We start from the raw sequence: 24,766 nt of genomic DNA, 5'->3' as shown, positions 1-24,766 counted from the left end.
AAGAATCAAACTGCTGGCCATTCACATGTGAACATATGCTCGTTTGGCACTCTCAAGGGGTCTGTGAGGTATAGCTACCTCCCAAACAACAGTTTTACAGAGTCTGAAGTTGGTGAGTGATCAGTGAGATGGAACATTTGTCTAACATCATCTTCAAATGCTTCTAACAGTATACAGACACGGCTCGTGGTGTGAAGCCTTTACATAACAAAGCATATATACTATATTGTGATTTGAGATCTCATTGTAGCTATTATGAACTTCAGTCCTGCATAGGGATATATTTGTAACAAAAGTCGAAATCACTCTCATCACACATCCCAAGGTGGCCTTCCCTCTAGAAAGTCCGGGGCCTGATAATTCATTACATGTGTGCCCTATGTAGGGGCCACACAATGTATGCAAGCGACAGAATGATTACACTCTGACACTCAGAGGCATTTGTAGCCTATGGGAATTGAGAGGAAGCAGTGAAATAAAATTTAATATGTATTTGACCTGTATTACCTGTATTACATGTATTACCTGTTCCTCTTGGGAGCCATAGATGGTAGAATATAGGGGGAGGACCTCATCTGCCAAGGAATCCAGTTCCTCTGCAGTGAAGGGACAGGCTCTATCCCATGTAGTTCGAGCCATGATTGTTCGCAGAGGTGGCAAACAGCAGCTAAAATGGAGGAAGTGTTGTTAGCAGCAATGTCTGGAGGCAAGAGAGATTTTTTCCAACTGCTGTGTATATATACGCCACATACGCATTCATCAGCGTCGGCACACACAGCTACTGGGCCACAACCATCATTATCCCTAATGTTAGCTTATGGTACTGACCGCCATTCCTGTGACCACGCACTGCACCGTCGACTACAGCCACACATTCAACATATACTTTCAACATCAGGCATCCGCCATGTTAGTGGTTGGTAAACTGTACAAGGGCATAATGTGAGCAGTAGACTGCATGCCGCAGTTGGTATTAATACATGTAATGCTACCTTCACTAGTGTGGCAATTTGAATTCTCAGAATTGATGATGTGCAAAGTTCTGTTACAGTCCTGTGAAGGCCACCTTGGGGAGGACAAGTGGATGTTCAAGACTAGACAATGATGATGTACAATGTGTACTGCATAATGAAGCATTGATGTTTAGACACATATTCTTTGCCTTTCTTTTCATGTTACTCTGCACAGTGTGACTAAAATACATTTTTGTGTTACTCCTCACATAGGTACCCTGGGAGAGGGAGGAGATGCCAGCTTCCAGTGTACCACCCATTTCCGGACCTACACACCATGGAAGAACGGCATATCCAGATCTATTGCAAGAGAAAACAAGGAGAATACACAAACAATACATCTTTTTACAAATAGGGCAACAAAAGAAAAATTCAAAAATATTAAAGCACAGTTACAACAACATTGTAACACAAGAAACAGACCTAAGGAGACAGAGTACACCTTTTATTGTATTTTCTTGCACTTTAAAAACAGGAACAAGGACACAGCCAACGTGTTTCATCCCTAAACATAGGGTCTATTTCAGGGCAGAAAGGTGTAGAATCCCAGTGCCAAAATATGAACAAGCATTTGCAATACAATCGGTCTTGCCTTTGGGATCTTATATCTATTTAGCTATGCAGCACATTAGCATGGGAGCTGAACCATTTTCTGTTCTTTAAAATGGAGGGAACGTAAGCAACAAATTGCAGAACACGCCAGTTATGGGAACACATTGAAGAACACAGAAACGTTCTCAGGGGTCTCACTGATACATGGTCCTTTTAAACCAACACAGAAGAAATTGGCACAGAAGCTGAAATATAAAGAAAATGCATTTATTCACCTCAGATAAGGGAGACTACGTCACACAGAACCCTTAGCAACTGTATGAGGTAGTCTAAGGAGTACAGAAAACTGGGGCCTTATATATGCTTAGGGTTACATTGTCATAGAAAATACAAGGTGCCTGGTATCCGGGTTTGATGCTGTTTTTTATTTCACAGCGGATCAGAAGCTTCTGACTAATCGTAAAGCTTCCATGATTTATTTAATCTTTTCACAATATTTTTTAGTTAAACAGATGTGAGGGGTAAACACAAAACTTTAACAGAAAATGTTACTGTCATTCATTGAAAAACAATTATACACAAATCAAACAACATTTCAAATGCAACGTAAAACATGCTTATTTTAAACAATGTAAAGGGAAACAAGTTGATGGGGTACACCAGAAAATTTTAACACAGTCCAATTGGCTGAATTTCTTTTAGCTATTTAGGACTGGGGTCACCATAGGCTTTTTATTTATTAGACTCAAGTCCCACAGCCTGGGACAAATATTTAACGCCTTTGGCGAGAAGAAGGGATGGATCCTTTAGGAAAGCCAACGCGTTTCCAAACCCGGTCCGTGAGTTTGCGGGTTTTTCCTCAGCGCTACCTGGGTACCTAATGATGTGGATAATAAAGAAAGCTTCTTTTAGTTCCTACTCCTATTGAGTTAAAACTGAGCTTAGCGCGTGTCGGAGTTTTAATGGCAGATAACACTGTCCACTTAAAATCCTTTTCGGTATGTCCTTTTTGTTGAAAATGTTGCACCATTGGAGCTGTTAGTATGCTAAATAGCTAAAAGAAATTCAGCCAATTGGACTGTGTTAAAATTTTCTGGTGTACCCCATCAACTTGTTTGTTTTTACATTGTTTAAAATAAGCATGTTTTACGTTGCATTTGAAATGTTGTTTGATTTGTGTATAATTGTTTTTCAATGAATGACAGTAACATTTTCTGTTAAAGTTTGTGTTTAAACCTCGCATCTGTTTAACTAAAAAATATTGTGAAAAGATTAAATAAATCATGGAAGCTTTACGATTAGTCAGAAGCTTCTGGTCCGCTGTGAAATAAAAAACAGCATCAAACCCGAGACCAGGCACCTTGTATTTTCTATAACGTTTATAGTCCAGCCTGGCCCCGTAGGACAAAACCCCTTACTTGATAGGGTTACATTGTCAGCATAAGACCAAGGGGCAGTCCTGGCTCATGTAAGCATGCAAAATACCTAATATGGGCATGCAAGATCTGCTTGCTCAACAAAGTGAGACGAGAGTTACTTCTCCATAAAGCAGCATGTGCAAGGCTCGAAAGAGGGGAACAGCACATGGTGTTGTATAGCGATTTAGGACCCTAGTGTAATTTTCCCGATTCATGCCCTAAATAGGTATAAAATACTGTATCCTTATATAGGCATAGAAATCAAACCATATTAAGACATAGCTCAAGTAGTCCTAATGCGGCTTGGCTACTTCCACTAGTTCCGAAAATCTACAATAATTTATTGGAAAAACCCGCCTTCAGCAGTCAGGGACTTCCCCCTGCATGAATATTAAGTTATCCAAGAAATCATGGAGTTTTGAGAGAATTAAGTCTCTGATGACATTATTATGTCCAATCTTATGTCAAACTCGGCACCTTCAAGGTATAAATATGCCCACACTTGTCCAAACAAACACACATTGGTTTGGAGCAGTTCGACTATCTACTTGCTTGACGCGCTCAGCTGCAGGTAGTGCCGAAGGAAGCCGACCTTCCAGCTGAGGCACTGAGAGACACTGTACTTTCTCCTGCCGAGAAATCCAGCTCCAGTGTTTCCAGGCTACCCTTGCGAGTTGCTGGGAAATCGAGTCCTGAGAGAGAGATACAAGACCTCCTACATTCTAAAACCAAGGAACGAAGCTGATTAGACCCTAAGAGAATTCTTGGATTAAATTCTTGGCAAAGAAGACTAAAAACTAGGCTACACCTTACTTATTTCTTCCCTTGTACTAGACCTAGGTTAGGTACACTGCGGTAGGCGTATTTTAGAAGCACCAGTTGAGTACTTTTAGTCATTATTTATCACTGAATGTATTTTATTCATTTTAGGTATTTGATGGCTTACAAACCATATCATACTTTTACAATAGTATTTTATAATACTCTTCGTACTGTACGCTTTGTACTTTACCGCAAGTATTACAATTGCAGCCGTTCATTTCTTATGCTTGAGAAAGAAGACTGTTCAATAAATACCCTTATTGAAAACGCCCGTCTCTCTTTTTCTATGCACTTCTGGTGAAACGAAGCATGCACGACTGAGAGTGAAATAACTATCTATTGTTTCCGCGACTCTAGAGATATATTTCTTATTCTTGGGAAACAAAGTTGTCATGTTTTAAGCGGTTGTCAGACACTAATCCCTTCTTGTTTCTTCGAGAAAGATTCTAGTGACCTCTGAGCTAGCTGGCATACACACAATTAAGTTTAGTGTTTTCGGTAGAGACCTAGTTGACTTCAGTGCTACGTCTAAACTACAGGATACACTATTCCAATGCGCAGAGCCAATTGGGAATATAGGAACTACACTACAATGGTGAGCACATGGCTACCTAAAATGGCTGCCAAATACAAAATGGCTTTCAGCTCATGCTAACAAATCCCTGCAATCTTTGACATGGAGAGAAATACTGCCTATCAGCTGCAAATTGTATTGTCCAAAGCTGTTTATATATAAAATCAGCCCCTTCTGTGGTCATATCACTGAAAATACAATATTAAAAAAAATAATGATTGTCTACGGGTGCTCGTTGAATACAAGTTTTAATGAGCTGCAATGTAGGGAATGTTAAAGTGACTCTGGTATTTTACTTCTGCTGATCATTGTCTATCAAGAAAGTTAAATAGAGACAGTTGCAAGAAAAATAAAAAAAGAAAGTCCCTGAGCCGAAAACAATTCTGGTATTTTAATGACCTCTACTGGTAGTTTTCTATCAAGGCAGTTAATCAGAGGCAGTTGAACAAGCAGCAAGCAATTTTAGTATTTTACTGACCTCTACTGGTCATTTTCTATCAAGACAGTTAAATAGAAGCAGTTAAACAGTCCTTAAGCAAAGGCGGAAGAAGACAAGTCCTAGGGCTGATTTCCAGATCCCACGAAGTACATACAACAGATCTTCCAGAAGGCGCAAGTGCTGTTTAGTCTCGACCTAAAAATTGGGCCAGAAACGTTCCTGTAATATTTTCAAACACAAGTCTCCCATGCAACATATATTCCTAAATGCAAGTCCAGCAATCAAAATCTTCTTTCCACAGGTTGTAAAGGCATCAATTTAAAAAAAGATCTTAAATTTCAACTTTAATCGGGAGTCCCAGTATGATTTACATGTGAAGACTCCAGTTCACCACAGCATAGCGTGACCCCGCACTGAGCACCTATTGATTGTGGGAACTATACAGAGTGCGGCAAAACTATATCACAATCGATCTGGTAACTTTCTGTTGAAATCCTGGATCAATGACATCAGTTGGAGCCTGACTTCCTACCTCACCTCAATAATTCTGCATCAATACCACCACTTGTTAAACTCATGTCAGTTTTTCATTTTTTGCCACTGGCTCATTTCAAACCATTGTTCATATTTCAGGTGGAATGTCACAAGATATATTCAGTCGGGGCCTCACAGAAGTGCTAGAAGCACTTTTGAAACATGTGGCCAGCTACATTCAGTTCTTCAGACTTGAGGATTAAGCCACTATGAAGGCGGATTTCTATGGATTTGGTCACATCCTGGATTAATTGATGGCACTCACTTTGGCTTAGTACCACCACACACTAGGGAGCAAGTCTACCAGAACCAGAGGCACTTCCATTCTATCAACTTGCAAGTTGTCTGTCGACTGGATTTGTACATATATGTAACTAAAACAGTGATCTTCTGTCTATCTAGGAGACTCAACGTATCCCAACCTGCCATTGTTGTTGGCACCACTAAGGAATCCTACAGCACCAGGAGAGGTCTGCTTCAATGAGGTCCAAAAGAGAACACACACCAGTGAGGCGGGCTTTTTGGCTCCTGAAAGCCAGATTCAGATGTCTGAACCGGACTGGGGGTCCTAATACAATATGTGTGCCATCATGTGGTCCAACACAATGTTGTGCTGCGCCCAATTCATGTTATCCTGCCTTCACATTGGCTAATTCGTTATTGTTTATGAACTGGATGTAGCTGTTGATGTTTCTCCTCATTGTGGGCCAAAGTGCTTATAGCAAATCACAGACATGTGTTTGTGACATTCCACCAGATACAAAACACTGGATTGAAATTACCATGTGGTCAGAAATTGTTGTACTGACATGTGTCTGTTTTTGTCTTGAATTGATGTAGGATTCCATTTTTGGGGTAGGCAATATGGCTCTAGCTGATGTAGACATAATTTATTGTTGCCTATTGTGTGGGATATTGACAGATGTATACCCTCCTTCCATGTTGTGAAAATCTGCAAGTGATCATGTGATAAGTGACCCAGAATAACTGAGTCATGGCTTATTTGTGTCTAACATCAAGTGAGTTTATGATTTGAACAATGCAATAAAGATGTTCTCAGCCAGATACTTGTATGTATGTACATATCCAACGCTTCCAGAAGACCCTAGTTTTGACATTGCAAAGTTCACCTAGTAGTACATTTATATTGTTATATGTGAGAATGAAAACAGGAGACAATGCTTTGGTTACGTGTGTTTTTAATGACATGTACAAGGATAAGATAAAGAAATTAACTTAAAATTCAACAATGCAAACAAAAAGTGAAATCTTTAGTCATGGTGGATGAAAGCATTGTAGTAGAGTCCAAAGGGTCAGGACTCCAAAGCCCAACATACTCCTCCCATCAGATATGGAAAAGTGGGCAGGAATAGTCCAACAAAGTGAATGTGTAGCATAAACAGGAGGCCATTGGAGTTGAGGGTTCTTACTCGCAGTGGTGGCTGTCTTGCCATCCTTAGCTCTTGGGTTTTTGCTGGATGTCCCCTCCCTCTGACCAAGGGGGGGGATCTGCAGCTGCTGAGACAGGTGCAGGCTCCTCTGACAGGGCCTCCCTTCCTATGGATGCAGCACATGTTGATGGTGTGGATGAACTTGGACCACAGGAAGGGGTAGATGCAGGTAGAAAAGCCCGCAGAGGTGGTGTTTATGTCCCATAGCACCCTAACCAGGGAGGCAACCTCAGTGTGGATGTCAGTCACTTCAGCGTGGATGGCAGCATCCTCATGGTATGTGTCCCTCCTTACTTCCTTCTTCTCCCAGATTTCAGTCAATACCTTGCCCTTAACATTTTGGGAGCCCTGGTAGACTCCCAGGACATGGACGATGGCAGCCTGGGTGTCTGTGGTCTCCGGGGGCTCACTCAGCGGGCCCAGTTAGCCTTCCACTACCCTGTGCCCTTGGCACTGACTTCACCCTCCTGCACACTCCTACTAGGTTCTGGTTCCTACAGTTCTGGGGGGCACAGGATGAGACTGACTTTGTTAGGTGCACCGGTTGGGGGCAATGGTTGTCTCTGATGTTGCAGTGGTAGTAGGAGGTATTGTAGTGGGCACAATGAGCCTCACTGTTGACGTCTGCCAAGGCTGACCAGATGTGCCAGGACCGTCATCCACCTCTTCAGAAGCGTCATCACTGAGGACTTCGTCGTGGGGTGGACAGGAGCTCTGTTTGGTGTCCAACCTCTGTGCAGGTGCAGTGGTGGATCGGCCTGTTGAGAGATAGAGAATATTGTTAACCCCTTCGAGGCTGATGACGAGCTGGGCTCGTCATGGCGTAGCCTCCTCGCACGCTGATGACGAGCCCAGCTCGTCACGTAAAGTGCGATTTAAAAAAATCTCAGCGCAGGAGCGGAATTCCGCTAGCGCGCATAAGGTTAAAATTGGAAGTGAGGTATCAGCCACGTTGTATGTGTCAAGGTAAATGGAGACCTAGAATTGAACAAAATAGATAGGGAGTAGTATTTTCATTTATTTGCGTGGAGTTGAAGTTAGTTACTAGACATTTGTTGACATTCAATAGATGTAGTAGATTTCATCAGTTCACTAGATGTGCAGATATGTAGTGTTTTGGCTTCAGGGATAGACATGACATCTACAAAATTCTGCTACAAACACGGTGTAGTCTTTACATGTGTATTTGTTAATTCCAAGGTCTAGTTGTTTCTAATACAGCCAAACACCCGGCTTTGTTATATATTTATCTTTGTGCATCATATGAGCAGTACACAGTCAATGGGTCACCTGGCACTTCTAATCAGTTGAGTTTCCTTCATGGCTGACATAGATGAAGGGTAGACCATTGTTATGGTGTCACTCATGCCATCAATAGTTTGAGTTGATGGATCCAGGATACTATCAAGCAAAGTATTCAGACGTATATTAGAGCGCAGCATTGTCTGTACAATGCTCAGTTCATGAGTGTAGATCAGAAGTAACATGACAGACAGGTGAGAAGGGGCAAAAGGAGAGTAGCATCTTGGTTAGAGTTCCATTTGCAAGGCCTCCTGATAGTTGCAGTCATTTCAATCGAATTTTAAAAAGAAATAGTTTTATATAGCACAAATTGGACCCGAATGTATGAGAGCACTTTACATGAGCACCAGTTGTGTTACAGATGGAGACATTCATTTTGTTAGGCACAGGAAGATTAAGTGATTTGCCCAGAATCACAGGATGTTGAGCGTCCCTGCCGAGAGTCATACCCAGTTCCCCAGTTTCGAGGTGGACTGCTCTAATGGTCAGCTGCATGACAAGTGTAGATCAGTAATAGCATTGCAGGCAAGTGAGAAGAGGCAAAAGGAGCATATCATCGTGGTTAGAGTTCCAGTCACAAGGCCATGACAACACTTGAGAAACGGTTTATAATCCACAGCTGTTGGTAACATGCTTTTGGGAAGGACCATACATTTACATCTTAACACGTATCATGCACCTGGATTGATATTTTGATGGTAATGCACAGACAGCATTGCAACATGTGGCATGTGATGCAGGTGATACGTGCTCTTATATGCAGCAATACACATTGCCACAGACAAACCAACATCTCAAATACTTTGAATATTGCATGTTAGTAAGGCTGATGGAGAACACAATAGCAAAAGCAGAGTTGAGAGCCAACAGGACATTATGATATTGTAGCAGTTATTGAAGTGTAACTTACCTGAGTCCACTCCCTCTTCTATTCTTGCAGAGCCCTCAGTATGTCTGATGACAATGACCTTCTCCTCCCAGGGTAAGAGTTGTAAAAGGGTGCTGGGAGGGTCACTGGCAGTCCTCTGAACCTCCAGGTGTTAGCTGTTATACTTAGCACGTACTCTCAGCTGGATGTTGTTCCACCTCTCCCTAATGTCACCCTGTGTGCGAAGGATGGCACCAACAGCCTTCACTCTGTTGACTACCCTGTCCCTCATTTCGATTTTCCTACTGAGAGGAGTCTACTGGACTTTGGCTCTAAAAATGTGCAGCTCCACTCTAATGATTTCATCTACCATGACTGTCAACTCTTGTTGAGTGAAGTTTGGATTCTTTTCCCTGGCATGATGAAAAATATAACATGTGAGTGAATATCTGAATGAAAAACAAATATGTGATAGAGTTTTAAAGGTGCAAAACAAAAGTCATAGTTGGTGGAGAGTGCTAAATGAGAAGATGAAAAATGGGGTGCCCTATCTAAAATGCAGAAAACTGTGATGCCTGTCTCGCAGTGCTGCAGTTTGGAAACAAAGGATGCTGTTCAGGGATGAGGTGTGTTTTATAGTGTGATTTACAGGCATGTCCGCTTGCCAAAGCGCATCAGGTCTATAGTTTTTAAATCCATCCAAAGGTCACTGTTGTATTGTTTTCTTTGGGGCGTATTGCGCTAGTCAACCATTGCTGGGTAACCACCATTTGTTGACCACTATTGGGAGACCGTGAGTACGATTGTGTAGTTGTAATACTTTTGGCGGGTAGACTGCAGACCTGCCTGCGTAGGTGGACGCACTGCCCACATAACAGACTGCCAAGGTCCCTTCGGTTGGACCACTGTGGCCGCAGTCGGCATTTCAGACAGAACAACTCGGAATACGGCAGCAAACAGATCTCAGACGCAACAATGTTGTAAACTTATGCAGACGGGGTTCTCAGGCAGTCGGACCGCCAAACATGTAATTGGGACTTTTGTCAGTGTTTTAATTCTTATAACCTTCCAGTAGGTTGACCTTTCCAATAAAGCCAAGATAAGTGGGAGCACCAAATACATGATCAAGTCAGGCAGCTACTAAATATTGCTAGTCATTCCTATCTACTAAAAAGGTACTGGAGAACCTGCAAGATCTGTATTATTTTCGGTTCAAATTGGTTATGTTAGACAAGTTGAGCTTCCTACACAAGGAGGATATTCCCATTAATTGCAAGGAAATGGAAATGACTAAGTTTATTTCATAAAAATGTTGGAGATGTAGAACAGCTAAAAAACCTTAGATTGACACAAGATTGAGACTTGAAAAAAGTAGGCAAGGGATTAAGAGTGCAATGAAAAAGGGGCACATTTAGGACAGTGTAACATACACGTAGTTCTGTAATTCAGAGTGTGAGAGAAAGGGATGATACTGAAAGAGGGTGCATGAAAGCTCATAAAACAACTTGCATGATCAACTGAACTAAAATATGTCAGACAGAGACAGGTATTATTCTGATCACAACCATTTAGTTGGCCAGCCCATCTGATTTATTCAGACACCATCAAGTCAAAACCTGACACTCATTCAAGCTCATTAACCTACCTACGTGGGATATCTCCTGTGATAGTAAGGTTTATGTTACAGTCTGCTAGACATGGCCATTCCTCCTGTATTTTGCTGATTCTTTTTTTATGGTCTTTGGACTCTGGGCACTTTTCCACTGTAATCCAATGCTGTGCAAATGCAAGTCTAATCCCACTGCTGACCAACAAATCTTGAAACATGTTAGATTTGGGGTCTCTAGTTGGCACAGGTAGGTACTTGTGACAAATAGGTACCCTTCCCTCTAGTCAGGGTAAGCGGGTACCCTCCTAAAATAACCCCTGCTACCACCTTGGTAGTTTGGCATGAGTAGACAGGCTTATCTCAGAGGCAGTGTGTGAAGCATTTGTGACACATACAGTAACCCAGTGACCATACTACAGGTGGACACCATACAGATGTATATTAAAAATAAGTATTCTTTATATAGATTTAACACAAGACCACAAATAGGCAAAAATCCAAAATACTGTATTTAAAATGGTAGAATTAGCTTTGTTCTCTTTAGATCTCAAAATGCAACACTTTGAGTCCATGTACTTTGAGAAGCAATGAAAGTGTTACAAGAAAGGTGATGATGTAGTCCTTTACATGCAAGGACGGTGATGCGCTGAAGATCTGGTGCTAAGAAACAAAGATGGTGCTTTCTCCTTGATGCAACACGCTTCCCGTTGATGCTGCAGCATCTGCTGTGACGTCGATTTTCTTCTCCGGCGATGCGAGATGCTTGACGCGATGCGAGCAGCGACAGGCCCTGAGACATGCTTCCCAATGATGCCGTGGCATCTTCTGCGACGTCGATCCTCTCCCCTAGCGATGTGAGTTGCTTCCACAACGATGAGAGCCGCGACAGGCCCTGAGACCCTCTTCCCGGTGATGACACCCTCTCCTGCAATGTCAATCCTCTTCTCCGGCGATGAGTCGCAACAGGCCCTGCGGCACGCTTCTCGGAGATGCGGCGGCGTCTGATGCGACGTCGATCCTCTTCTCCTGCGACACGCTTCTCGGTTCTGCGGCGGCGTCTCCTGCAACGTCGATCCTCTCCTCCGGCGATGCTTGCCGCTTCATATTGTGAAGTGGCAGCAGCAGTTCCGCGACACGCTTCTTGATCTTGAGTCACGATTCCAGCTCCTTGCGACACACAAGCCCTCAAAAAGTCCAGCACAACTGCAGGCACTTCAAAATAACTCTAGGGGAGCTGGTGGGTGCAATATGTTGTCCCTGAGACTTCACAAGAAGGCAAGCTCTGTTCTCAAGCCCTTGAAAATCCTTACATATGTTGATGAAAGTACACACAAAGTTCCTCTCTCCCTTCTTTGGCAGTCAGGCAACCACTGCAGGCCAATCCCCCAAGCAGCACTTCATCTTTGGGATAGTCTCTCCTCAGTCTCTCAGGTTCCACTCCTCAGCAAAGGATTCTTCTTCTTGTCCCAAAAGTGATCTAATTCTCTGGGGGTTGGGACCCCTCTTTTATACCCAGTTTCTCTTTGTTCTCTTCAGGCAGAGAGGCAGTCAGTCAGTCAGTCAAAGCAATGTTTATTTAGACCTTGGTCTTTAACCCCTTCCATGCTCATGACGGAACGGTTCCGTCATGAGCGTCGGTTGGCCTGTGCTCATGACGGAACCGTTCTGTCATGAGTCCATAGGTTCTTTAGAACCTTCAGCACCACAGCGGAATTCGCGCAGCGCTGAAGGGGTTAAACAGTAATAGAACCAATTAAAAATAAAAGAGTTCAACAGCACAATTTATACATTCTCAACATTAAAAATTAATATATTTTCTAAAATGGAATAACAATAGTGACTTTTCTGCACAGGGCAACACGGCTCTTTATAAAAATTGTAGATAATTTAAAATACTATGCGATTCATCTATTTTAAAATGTTTATATTAACCTTGTTTGAAAATTATGACAATTTAAAATCTCTGAAAGTTATGGCTAATTCTCTCTGAGGAAACTTTTGATTACCTTCATATAGTTCACTAATGCAGTCGCGATCTCGAGATTAGGCATTTCTGAAATTAAATCTACTGCCTGTGTCCGTAGCCTTATATCATATTTTTCAAGTATTGGGCGGAGATATAATTTACGCTGCTCTAATATTGTTGCACAATCTAACAAAATGTGCAATATATCACCTTTTGTTCCCAGAGTGCATTTACAATAACCATCATGATCCAACATATTTGTTTTTAATGCTTCATTTACCAGCCAGGGATTTATACCAATTCTAAATCTTAACATTGCCTGTCTGTACCAATGGTTTGGTAGAATGTCCAAATAGCCATGAATCCCTCATAAATTGCAGATTTTTTCTTAGCCAGATATTCCATATCTGCTCGTCTAGAGACTTCTTGTCCATGATTCCTAAGGTCACTTTTAGTAAATTCTATAAACAGGGATTCTTGGCAAATTTTCACCTTTACGTTCTTACAGGCCAATAATATTTTCTTAATATTCTCTTTTGCCCATTTTAGGTTGCTGGTTTGGATCTCTTTTCTGCACCATTGAGATACCTTCTGGCCTATCTCTATATCCAAGCGTTTCCAAAATCTAATTAAAACCATTTGTGACTGTACACTCCAAGCAATTGTACCTATCTCGGTTCTTATTGCTTTGATTATCGATGAGTGTGGTAGTGTCAACAATGTTTTCAGGCATTTCCCTTCCTCTAAATCCCAATCACATGTCACTTAAATAAAGGACTTTTGCACCATAGAGTACTTGTGGGGGTATCATTGCACTGAAAGCCTTTACCAGCGGTCTGTCGGATATATCTCCAAAATCACGGTTGAATTTTTTCAGTTCACAGATCGATGTATGGGCTTTTGCTTTCTGGGCTTCTAGGTGAGTGGGCTTCCCAGAGGCAGTTCCGGTCAACGGAATCGAACACTGCTCTAAAATCAACAAAACAGCAGCACAGCTTACCATTATGTTCTATTCACTTGTGTGCTTCTGCCCACAAGGCGAAGCAGTGATCGACCGTGGAGTGGCCTTCTTTGAAGCCCCCCTGTTCAACTGAAACAATTGAGAACTCTTCCACCTAGTCCTTTACTCTATTCAGAATTATTTTTGAAAAGAGTTTTTCTCCTATGTCGAGCAAATTAATCAACCTACAGTTTTGTGGTGCATTCATATTGCCTTTTTTATGGACTGTCCTTATTACAGCTCCCTTCCAATTCTGTGGTATTTTCCTTACCGATAAGATTATCAGGAACATATTGTAAAAAAATCTCGCCCACCACTTCATATGTGACTTTAACCCCTTACTTGCTCAAGACGAGCTCAGCTCGTCATGCAGTACAATGCTTGTGTGCTCATGACGAGCTGAGCTCGTTATGAACAAGGGGATTCAAGGAAGTTCAGCACCCAGGCAGAATTCCTGTAGCATTGAAGGTGTTAATATTATTGCTGGGTAATTGTCTGGTCCAGCTGCTTGTGTTAATTTTACTTTCATTATAGTATTTTTTACATTCTGTTCTTTGAAGTCTGGTTTTAATTCTTCCATTAGGTCTTGCCATGGCTGGGGCTCTTCTACTTCTAGTTCTCTACGAGGGCCATACAAATTCATTCACGTACTTCTCCCATGCTGCCTCATCTAGAAAACATTTCATTGCCCCCCACTGGGTGATCGGCTGCTGCTTTTACCAGCTTCCAGAACTGTTTTATATTTTTTGATTCAATAGATTCCAGTAGGTTTTACCAGCATTTGTCTTTATACACCCTTTTTGCATTTGTAATTAGCTTTTTATACTCTCTTTTTAATTTATTAAGATAACTTTGTCTCTTCAGGTCGTGCTTTTTACTAATGCTTCTTGTTACTTACCGCATCTCTTTTTTTCTTTAGGCAGTCTGTAGAGAACCATTTAGGTCGTCTAACAGGGATTATATGTTGGTTTGTTTTATCTTTTTTTAGTTCAGTTCAAAGGCATTTCACCACTTGGTCTATTTTTCCCCCATACCATTCCAAATTTGGCCCCCTATGTCTCCCAAGACCACCATTTGTTGATATTTTTCTAATTTTTCCATATACTCTTCCGTTAGTCTAGTTGTCACTCTCTTGTTGTGGGATTACTTTATCTCGGGGTTTCGGGATTCCCCCCATGAATCTTCAACTGCAGGGGATTGTGGTCACTGCCTTCTTTCTGAAGTATCTTAAATTCCCTTATAAGAGTGAAGTTCCAAGCAAACATGAAGACATAGTCTATTGAGCAATTTTTTGCGCCTACTTTAGATGTATTCATTGCTGTGCAATCTGCTTCAAGTCTGCCATTTAGCAGAAAAGACACTTCGCCCCTAGATAATTTTCCACATCTTTATCCTTTAAGGTTTCACAGGATGGAAAAATTGCTTGTTTTATTTTATATGCATCCAGTATATCCCTATGCCAGAAGTCTACATTCTTTGGGTATAACTTATGATTAAAATCCCCCATAGTAAAAAATATATCCGAATCATACTTTTCACATAGAGAATCTTTATCGTCTTTAAAATGCACCAACTCAATTCTGTACTCTATAGCATTCTCCCGTTGCATATATACATTTATGATGATTACATTTTCATATTTTTTGTCTAAGATCAGCAAAGATAGTCTACATGCCAGGAGCCATTTACATTTTACTTTTAGCAAAGTCATGTTTTTTGTTACTTTTGTAGATAGAAAGGTCATAATCTCCCCTGCCGGGCGTCCAAACCTTTTTTTCTTGGCCGTTCGATGGAGTTGGAGGCAACCATGAAATATTGGGGTTTCTTCGCAAAGCCAGGTTTCTTGCAGACAAACAATTTCCACATTATTTACTAGCTTATTTATACATTCCTGTTTTATTATGTGTCCAAGACCATTTATGTTCCAAGATAGGAAATTAAGGCTATGCGACACCCCTATATCCTATTCCCCCTCACTTAATCCACCATCTTCATGCATTACATCCTTATACCTCTGCAGGGCTACTTCTTTGGCTCCAGTTACTCCAAGAGTTATCGATTACTGAGTTATTGACCACTACATTCAAAGTGCTTCCCCCTTTTCATTTTCCTCCAGTAACTTTACCTGTCTTTTTCCAAGTCCTGCATGACATTTTAGAAAGCTACTTAATTTGCCATTTCCCTTTAATTCTCTCTCTGGGATTAGCCGTATAGCTTCCTGGTGTATATCATTCACCGCTTTCCGAATAGGCATTTTTACCAGGTGAGAGTAGACTAGTACTCTTGTGATTACCTTTCCATTTATGGTTTCTATAAAACCAACTTGTCTCAGATCTTTTGTTCCTATTCCCCTCAGACTACGGCATTTAGAAAATGAGAATAGGATTTGAGACCTATTTAAAGGTATATTCTTCCTTGTTTTCTTTCCCTTTTGTCCAAGTTGCTCAGGTTCAAAATACAACAATGTGTTACTTCCTACCTCCTACCTCTATACCTGTGCCTGTCTTGGGGGCTTCTATACCTGCCTGGCCGATGTTTATCCAGATAACATTCCCATTTTACGTTTTGCTTCTGTTTTATCTTGTTGCAGGGCTTCTTTTTCTTGGTTTTTGGTTCTTCTGAAGATTTATATTGTGTCCTGCATAATTTAGTTTTACTATGGGTTTTGTATTTGTGGGTTTAGTTTTTAATTGCTCCTTTCTAGGTCCCTTGCTACTGTGTTTCTTTACTTAATTATTGGGACCCTTCCTCATACACTCAGCTCTAGGAGGCTCTTGAATCCAGTGACAAGGTGAGCAGGGGACCCACGTCTGGGCATACCCTGACAACTTAGGGCAAACAAAGCAAACACAAGGATATGATGGATAGTGCGCTGAAACTTTTCAGACACTCAAACGCCAGCCACAGATCTGGGTTAAATCCATCATCGTTCTTTAGCTCACTTCGCCAACCAAGTTCAGACCCAGCAATATGCTTTTTTAACATTTTAAATACTGAGTGTTAGTTTTCCTTGCTTGAGACATAGCACAAGTCTCTCTTTTTAAGCTTTTAATATTTCATAACTATTGTATTGAATTTGAATAAGGTTCTCAAATTTCACTTTCAGTTGCACTAAAGTCACTTTATTTGGCTGAAAGTAATCACGTGCCAATCGCGCTGTTTGCCTACCGCTCTGCACATTGGATCAGCTGCCCCGGTGACTGTCTCCCCGCTTCCAAGAGAAGTGAGGAGTGTGAGAAGCATCCAGACAGCCATCTTTACTCCTCTTGTGGTCTAGTTATTGGTGGAGCACAAGGTATATATTGTGCACCCCGCCACTGACGTGAAGCAAAGTAAGTCTGCAGGGAGCCTGTCTCTGCCAATTTCAATAATGAATTGCGTTTCTCTACTGCTTTTTTTACATTTTAAATACTGGAGTGTTAGTTTTCCACGCTCAAGACATAGCGCAAGTCTCTTTTTTTAAGCTTTGAATATTGCATAACTATTGCATTGAATTTGAATATGGTTCTCAAATTGCACTTTCAATTTGGCTGAAAGTAATCACGTGCCAATCGCGCTGTTTGCCTACCGCTCTGCACATTGGGTCAGCTGCCCCGGTGACTATCTGCCCCGCCTCCCAGAGAAGTGAGGAGTGTGAGAAGCATCCGAGCGGCCTTCTTTACTCCTCTGGCGGTTTAGTAATTGGCAGGGCACAAGGTATATAATGTGCACGCTATTGTGAACACGAGGCTGGTGTGCCGCCGAAACTCCAAAGTCACGCCAAAAGCAAGCCTGTCTGTGCCCCATCAGCGTCCGGAACACAGCCAGCGCCAGAAATGCTGCCCGTTTTGGTCTAGGGCAGAACTATTCAAGAGACTCGCTCTTGGCGCTCAGCATGCATGTAAGTTAAGTCCCTTTTCCACCTACAAACTGACAAATTTAAAGGCCCAGTAACCTGTAAGGGGTGAAGATATGAATTGAATCTAGAGCAGACCTTAACCTAAAGCAACTATTAGGACATCTCATCAAGGCTAAGTCCCTTTGCAAGAATGTACAACACATTTATGACCTGATTTTGAGCCAAAATTTGGATTATCTTTTTATTACAGAAACCTGGCCGGAAGATTGGTGTAACCCAAATATTGTACAAGCCCTCCCCCCAGGCTACCTTATATCCAGACAAGACAGGCCTAATGCCTGACCAAAGACGTGCCTCGAAATAATATCAATCAATCAATCAGGTGTTTGTTAAGCGGCACTACTCACCCGTTAGGGTCTCACGGTGCTGGGAGGTGGGGGGTCACAGGTTCCCATCCATCAAGGAGGGGGTCTGTTGAAGAGCCAGGTTTTGAGGTTTCTTGCAAAGATGGTGAGCGGTGTTATCTGCCTGAGGTGGAGCGGAAGGTCGTTCCAGGCTCTTGCCACACGGAAGGAGAAGGAGCGGCCTCACGATCTGGTCTTTCTGGTGCGGGGGACCACTGCGTAGGAGAGCTGGGCTGATCGTAGGGTCCTTTGGGGTGCTTGGAATTTGACTCTGGTGTTCAGGTATGCTGGTCCGGTGTTGTGGAGGGCCTTGTGAGCGTGGGTTAACATCTTGAAGGTGACTCTAGCTTTGATGGGTAGCCAGTGGAGTGTGGCAGGTGGAGGACAAGTCTTGCAGCAGTGTTTTGGATGTTCTGTAGCTTGCGGGTGAGGTTTTTGTTTATTCCGGCATAGATTCCAGTAGGTTTTACCAGCATTTGTCTTTATACACCCTTTTTGCATTTGTAATTAGCTTTTTATACTCTCTTTTTAATTTATTAAGATAACTTTGTCTCTTCAGGTCGTGCTTTTTACTAATGCTTCTTGTTACTTACCGCATCTCTTTTTTTCTTTAGGCAGTCTGTAGAGAACCATTTAGGTCGTCTAACAGGGATTATATGTTGGTTTGTTTTATCTTTTTTTAGTTCAGTTCAAAGGCATTTCACCACTTGGTCTATTTTTCCCCCATACCATTCCAAATTTGGCCCCCTATGTCTCCCAAGACCACCATTTGTTGATATTTTTCTAATTTTTCCATATACTCTTCCGTTAGTCTAGTTGTCACTCTCTTGTTGTGGGATTACTTTATCTCGGGGTTTCGGGATTCCCCCCATGAATCTTCAACTGCAGGGGATTGTGGTCACTGCCTTCTTTCTGAAGTATCTTAAATTCCCTTATAAGAGTGAAGTTCCAAGCAAACATGAAGACATAGTCTATTGAGCAATTTTGTGCGCCTACTTTACATGTATTCATTGCTGTGCAATCTGCTTCAAGTCTGCCATTTAGCAGAAAAGACACTTCGCCCCTAGATAATTTTCCACATCTTTATCCTTTAAGGTTTCACAGGATGGAAAAATTGCTTGTTTTATTTTATATGCATCCAGTATATCCCTATGCCAGAAGTCTACATTCTTTGGGTATAACTTATGATTAAAATCCCCCATAGTAAAAAATATATCCGAATCATACTTTTCACATAGAGAATCTTTATCGTCTTTAAAATGCACCAACTCAATTCTGTACTCTATAGCATTCTCCCGTTGCATATATACATTTATGATGATTACATTTTCATATTTTTTGTCTAAGATCAGCAAAGATAGTCTACATGCCAGGAGCCATTTACATTTTACTTTTAGCAAAGTCATGTTTTTTGTTACTTTTGTAGATAGAAAGGTCATAATCTCCCCTGCCGGGCGTCCAAACCTTTTTTTCTTGGCCGTTCGATGGAGTGGAGGCAACCATGAAATATTGGGGTTTCTTCGCAAAGCCAGGTTTCTTGCAGACAAACAATTTCCACATTATTTACTAGCTTATTTATACATTCCTGTTTTATTATGTGTCCAAGACCATTTATGTTCCAAGATAGGAAATTAAGGCTATGCGACACCCCTATATCCTATTCCCCCTCACTTAATCCACCATCTTCATGCATTACATCCTTATACCTCTGCAGGGCTACTTCTTTGGCTCCAGTTACTCCAAGAGTTATCGATTACTGAGTTATTGACCACTACATTCAAAGTGCTTCCCCCTTTTCATTTTCCTCCAGTAACTTTACCTGTCTTTTTCCAAGTCCTGCATGACATTTTAGAAAGCTACTTAATTTGCCATTTCCCTTTAATTCTCTCTCTGGGATTAGCCGTATAGCTTCCTGGTATATATCATTCACCGCTTTCCGAATAGGCATTTTTACCAGGTGAGAGTAGACTAGTACTCTTGTGATTACCTTTCCATTTATGGTTTCTATAAAACCAACTTGTCTCAGATCTTTTGTTCCTATTCCCCTCAGACTACGGCATTTAGAAAATGAGAATAGGATTTGAGACCTATTTAAAGGTATATTCTTCCTTGTTTTCTTTCCCTTTTGTCCAAGTTGCTCAGGTTCAAAATACAACAATGTGTTACTTCCTACCTCCTACCTCTATCCCTGTGCCTGTCTTGGGGGCTTCTATACCTGCCTGGCCGATGTTTATCCAGATAACATTCCCATTTTACGTTTTGCTTCTGTTTTATCTTGTTGCAGGGCTTCTTTTTCTTGGTTTTTGGTTCTTCTGAAGATTTATATTGTGTCCTGCATAATTTAGTTTTACTATGGGTTTTGTATTTGTGGGTTTAGTTTTTAATTGCTCCTTTCTAGGTCCCTTGCTACTGTGTTTCTTTACTTAATTATTGGGACCCTTCCTCATACACTCAGCTCTAGGAGGCTCTTGAATCCAGTGACAAGGTGAGCAGGGGACCCACGTCTGGGCATACCCTGACAACTTAGGGCAAACAAAGCAAACACAAGGATATGATGGATAGTGCGCTGAAACTTTTCAGACACTCAAACGCCAGCCACAGATCTGGGTTAAATCCATCATCGTTCTTTAGCTCACTTCGCCAACCAAGTTCAGACCCATCAATATGCTTTTTTTAACATTTTAAATACTGAGTGTTAGTTTTCCTTGCTTGAGACATAGCACAAGTCTCTCTTTTTAAGCTTTTAATATTTCATAACTATTGTATTGAATTTGAATAAGGTTCTCAAATTTCACTTTCAGTTGCACTAAAGTCACTTTATTTGGCTGAAAGTAATCACGTGCCAATCGCGCTGTTTGCCTACCGCTCTGCACATTGGATCAGCTGCCCCGGTGACTGTCTCCCCGCTTCCAAGAGAAGTGAGGAGTGTGAGAAGCATCCAGACAGCCATCTTTACTCCTCTTGTGGTCTAGTTATTGGTGGAGCACAAGGTATATATTGTGCACCCCGCCACTGACGTGAAGCAAAGTAAGTCTGCAGGGAGCCTGTCTCTGCCAATTTCAATAATGAATTGCGTTTCTCTACTGCTTTTTTTACATTTTAAATACTGGAGTGTTAGTTTTCCACGCTCAAGACATAGCGCAAGTCTCTTTTTTTAAGCTTTGAATATTGCATAACTATTGCATTGAATTTGAATATGGTTCTCAAATTGCACTTTCAATTTGGCTGAAAGTAATCACGTGCCAATCGCGCTGTTTGCCTACCGCTCTGCACATTGGGTCAGCTGCCCCGGTGACTATCTGCCCCGCCTCCCAGAGAAGTGAGGAGTGTGAGAAGCATCCGAGCGGCCTTCTTTACTCCTCTGGCGGTTTAGTAATTGGCAGGGCACAAGGTATATAATGTGCACGCTATTGTGAACACGAGGCTGGTGTGCCGCCGAAACTCCAAAGTCACGCCAAAAGCAAGCCTGTCTGTGCCCCATCAGCGTCCGGAACACAGCCAGCGCCAGAAATGCTGCCCGTTTTGGTCTAGGGCAGAACTATTCAAGAGACTCGCTCTTGGCGCTCAGCATGCATGTAAGTTAAGTCCCTTTTCCACCTACAAACTGACAAATTTAAAGGCCCAGTAACCTGTAAGGGGTGAAGATATGAATTGAATCTAGAGCAGACCTTAACCTAAAGCAACTATTAGGACATCTCATCAAGGCTAAGTCCCTTTGCAAGAATGTACAACACATTTATGACCTGATTTTGAGCCAAAATTTGGATTATCTTTTTATTACAGAAACCTGGCCGGAAGATTGGTGTAACCCAAATATTGTACAAGCCCTCCCCCCAGGCTACCTTATATCCAGACAAGACAGGCCTAATGCCTGACCAAAGACGTGCCTCGAAATAATATCAATCAATCAATCAGGTGTTTGTTAAGCGGCACTACTCACCCGTTAGGGTCTCACGGTGCTGGGAGGTGGGGGGTCACAGGTTCCCATCCATCAAGGAGGGGGTCTGTTGAAGAGCCAGGTTTTGAGGTTTCTTGCAAAGATGGTGAGCGGTGTTATCTGCCTGAGGTGGAGCGGAAGGTTCTTGCCACACGGAAGGAGAAGGAGCGGCCTCACGATCTGGTCTTTCTGGTGCGGGGGACCACTGCGTAGGAGAGCTGGGCTGATCGTAGGGTCCTTTGGGGTGCTTGGAATTTGACTCTGGTGTTCAGGTATGCTGGTCCGGTGTTGTGGAGGGCCTTGTGAGCGTGGGTTAACATCTTGAAGGTGACTCTAGCTTTGATGGGTAGCCAGTGGAGTGTGGCAGGTGGAGGACAAGTCTTGCAGCAGTGTTTTGGATGTTCTGTAGCTTGCGGGTGAGGTTTTTGTTTATTCCGGCATAGAGTGTGCTGCAGTAGTCGAGCCTGCTGGTGACCACGGTGTGAGTGGCGGTCTTTCTGTGTTCGAGGGGGATCCACTTGAAGGTCTTACTTAGGAGGCAGAGGGGGTGGAAGCAGGAGGACAAGACAGAGTTGATCTGGTGGTCCATTTTGAGCTCTGAGTCCAGGATGATTCCCAGGTTGCGTGCATGGTCTGTGGGGGTGGGCAGACTTCCGAGTGCCGGCGGGCCACCCGGTGTCGTTCCAGGCATAGGGGTTTGGGCCCATGATGAGTACTTCCGTTTTGTTGCTGTTTAGTTGTAGGCAGCTGTTTTTTTTTCCATTTGGCGACGGCTTCCATGCCTTCTCAAAAGTTGTGTCTGGCTGTGTTGGGTTCGTTGGATAGGGAGAGGATGAGTTGGGTGTCGTCTGCGTATGATACAATGTTGAGCCCCAATGTTGATTCCCTAGTTACTGACGATGGGGGAGAGCGGAGCCATGTATATGTTGAAGAGTGTAAGGCTGAGGGTGAGGTGTAGGTTCCGAGAGGAAAGGGGAAAGGGGAAAGTCTGACCTGCTGCGTTCTGCAGGAGAGAAAGGAGCGGATCTAGTTGAGGGCCTTGTCTTGGATCCCTGCGTCGTGGAGTCTGCGTATTAGGGTGTGGTGAAAGACTGTGTTGAATGCCGCTGAGAGGTTGAGGAGGATGAGGGCTGCTGTTTCTCCTTTGTCCAGTAAGGTATGGATGTCGTCTTTTGCAGCGAGGAGGGCAGTTTTTTTGAAGCAGGGTTGGAAGGAGTCAAGGATGTTGTGCTCTTCGATGAATGTGGCGAGTTGGCTGCTTATGGCTGTCTCAATGACTTTTGCTGGTAACGGGAACAGGGAGATGGGTCTGTAGTTTTTTAGGTCAGTGGTGTCCGCCGAGGGTTTCCTCGGGGCGGTTGATCTCAGTGTGTTTCCAGTCGTGAGGGAACGAGGCGGTAGCCAGGGAGCGGTTGATGGTGTGGCAGAGCATGGGTGCGATGTTGTTGGCAGCTCTGTTGAAAATGTGGTGGGGTAGGGGTCCGTGGGGGCCCGGAGTGGATTGACTTCATCGTCTTCAGTGTGTCTTCAGTGGTGAGGGCTGTCCACTTGTCGATCGCTTGCTTCAGAGTGTCGGGTGGTTGGTGAGGGTTCAATGTGTTGGTTGTCTTCATCCAAGTTGTCGTAGCTGCTCTTGATTTTGTGGTGGAAAAAGGTGCTGAGTTTGTCGCAGAGGTCTTGTGAGCGAACTCCTTGATCATTTTTTTTGTTTCAAATCTTTTTATTTTCCTCCAAATAACACACACTGCACACGCCCATTAGATACATAGCGATAAGCCTACAACCTTAACCAGGTAGGAAAACAGGGCGCGAACTTCGCTGAGAGTCAGTGCATAAAGATAGCTTATACACAGCGTTGCGCCTACAACCCACAAGGGTGCGGTCGCGTTCAAAACTGCACAGTGTAGGGTCTACTGGTCGTGTGGGAAGGCAAGCCACGTAGGGCCCCTCTTCAAAGCGAACGGGCAACTAGTCCAAACAAAACACTCAACCCAACAGGGCCCAAGGCCCACAGAGCAGAAGAGACAGAAAGGAAAAAAAAATAGAGAAAGAGAGGCTAGAGCAAGTGCAACAGGCGCAGGGAAGGGGGAGGCGGCGAGGCCATACATCCGACTCAGCGTCGGCCACAGTGGAGCTACATTGCAGCGGGCCAATTATGAGAGCAGTCTGCTCGGGTCAGGGGGGATAACAGCATCCTCAAACAGGCGCAGTGTCCTAAGCTTGGTAGACAAATGACGCGCATGTTCAACCGCACAAAGATATTTAATCAAGGGCTGCCAGACAGCCTTGAAGGGAGTGTCGCTTGCCTGCAACCGCACTGTAATGAGCTCCATCGTGAGGATATGCCATAAACGGACAAACCAGGCTGCGATTGGAGGAGTTTCAGCTTTCTTTCAATACAGAGCTATGAGCTGTCTGGCAGCTCCCAACATTTGGAGCGTCAAGATCCAATCACTCCTGGTAAGGGCTTTCAGGCCAGCAGGTTTAACACTCAGCAGGATTGTGCTTGTGACTTCAGGCAAAGGGAATCCCAGGACCCTCTTGATATGGCTAAGAACCTCCTTCCAGAATAAGGTCAGCGACGGGCATGACCACTAGATATGTATAAAACCCCCGGATCCAGATCGGCACCTCCAGCACAAGGGGGAGGCCGCTGGGAACATCTTATGTAGACACTGGGGCATATGGTACCACTGAGTCATGAGCTTGTTGGCATTCTCTTGTTGCGGGATGCTACGGTACACTTTGGGGATGTCCCACCACACCCTACTCCACTGCGCCGGGGTAATGTCCGTGTCTGATGCTGCCTGCCATCTGCTCTGATAAGGATGCGAGGGCGACACTATTGGGTGCTGCAAGATCTGGTAAACAAGCCCCTTAGATTCAATAGGATGCCGAGCCAGCCACTCAAAAGGGGCAAAAGCGCTCGTGGCCGCCTGATACACTTCCTCTTCAGACACCCAGTGCCTCAGCTGAGCATAATGCAACCTTGCCGCCAATGTCACACGGAACTCCTCCCTATACTGTGCAAAGGTTTTA

This window comes from Lissotriton vulgaris, chromosome 7 (genome assembly GCF_964263255.1).
Source record: "Lissotriton vulgaris chromosome 7, aLisVul1.2, whole genome shotgun sequence".
Lineage (NCBI taxonomy): Eukaryota > Metazoa > Chordata > Amphibia > Caudata > Salamandridae > Lissotriton > Lissotriton vulgaris.
Note: the sequence above shows the minus strand (reverse complement) of the source record.